The sequence below is a fragment of the Lycium barbarum genome, chromosome 4 (genome assembly GCF_019175385.1).
Source record: "Lycium barbarum isolate Lr01 chromosome 4, ASM1917538v2, whole genome shotgun sequence".
Taxonomy (NCBI): Eukaryota; Viridiplantae; Streptophyta; class Magnoliopsida; order Solanales; family Solanaceae; genus Lycium; species Lycium barbarum.
In genome coordinates, this window is record NC_083340.1 from 6,063,221 (window position 1) to 6,064,505 (window position 1,285).

The window sequence follows — 1,285 nt, forward strand, 5'->3', positions numbered from 1 at the left end:
ATTCCTTGATAGTGAATTAAAGTAGTTGCGTAAGTTTCTAGAGTCTAAATCTCTTTGGAGTTGGAAAAAGGATAAGTTGGTTAAAAGGCGGGGGCGCTGTGTGTTAATCTTTTCTCATCTCATTTTGGTGATCTCATGGTCAACTCCTTTAAATTTGAGAAAATAATTTAGATAAACAGCTATAGTTTCTAGGCGACTAACTAATCGTAGCTACTGTTTTTTTAATTACAATTTGTAGCTATGTTTTACTTGTTTTGCGTGTATTCGGGTTCAAATACACAGTTCCACTGTATTCAACTTTTGAGCGAGCTAAATAGGCTTAAAACGCGGATTTGAACCTGTTTTAAAAAAGGCAAAAATATACCTACATTGCAAAAATACAGTCAGCCAAATACATATGTATATAGATCAGTCAGACAACACATAGAGTCAAATGCATCTACATTGTCAAAATACAGTCAGTCAAATACATATGTATATAGATCAATCAAACAACACATAGAGTCAAATACATCTACATTGCCAAAATATAGTCAGTCAAATACATATGTTTGTAGATCAGTCAAACAACACATATAGTCAAATATTATTCGTAGAAAGGAAAGATGGTTGGCCTCTTTCCCGACAGGTACGAGAACAGCCTTCGGGATTTACTAGACATCTAGTTAAGGCTACCCACTTCGGTGGATCTTACCCAATTTTGTCTCGTAACTATGTTAAAAAGAAAAGAAAAAAAAAACATACAGGCAAATATGTCTAGTTTGCCCAAAAATGCAGTCACCCAAATACATTTACTTTATAGCTATGAACTGTAAATACAAACACCTTATCGCTACGGTTTGTAATAAAATTAAAATGTAATTATATTATACTTAAATACCTCTTGTGTTTAGTTACATCATGTAAAATTTTCAAAATAGAAACCAAGGCCCAAAAGGAACAGGGTACCCTTAAGCCTATGATAAGATAAAGCCCAAATAATGGCCCAAATCATAGCTACAGCGCTTTTCTTCAGCCCAAAAGAATCGAATTCCTGGCAATAGCAGTAGGTTAGGGCAATTCGCAGAATTGGCCTTCTTTTGGGGTGGTTTTTAAATTTTGGCCTCATATTTGTAGTCTTTAAATTTTGCCCTTCATATTTGTAGTATTTAAGTTTTTCCCTTCGCTTGGATACCTGAGGTTCTGGGTTCAAACTCCTGCTCAAGCATAAAATAAAAAAATAATTTGACAAGGCAGGGCTGGGGGGAGTGTATGCCGGATCCGTGTGGTATCTTTTATTTGACGT

General features: G+C 35.1%; 1 pseudogene; it reads left to right on the forward strand.

Moving 5' to 3' along the window:
• The first annotated feature begins 586 nt into the window (after window positions 1-586).
• Window positions 587-704, forward strand: LOC132639014 (U6atac minor spliceosomal RNA; annotated as a pseudogene).
• The last annotated feature ends 581 nt before the right edge of the window (window positions 705-1,285 follow it).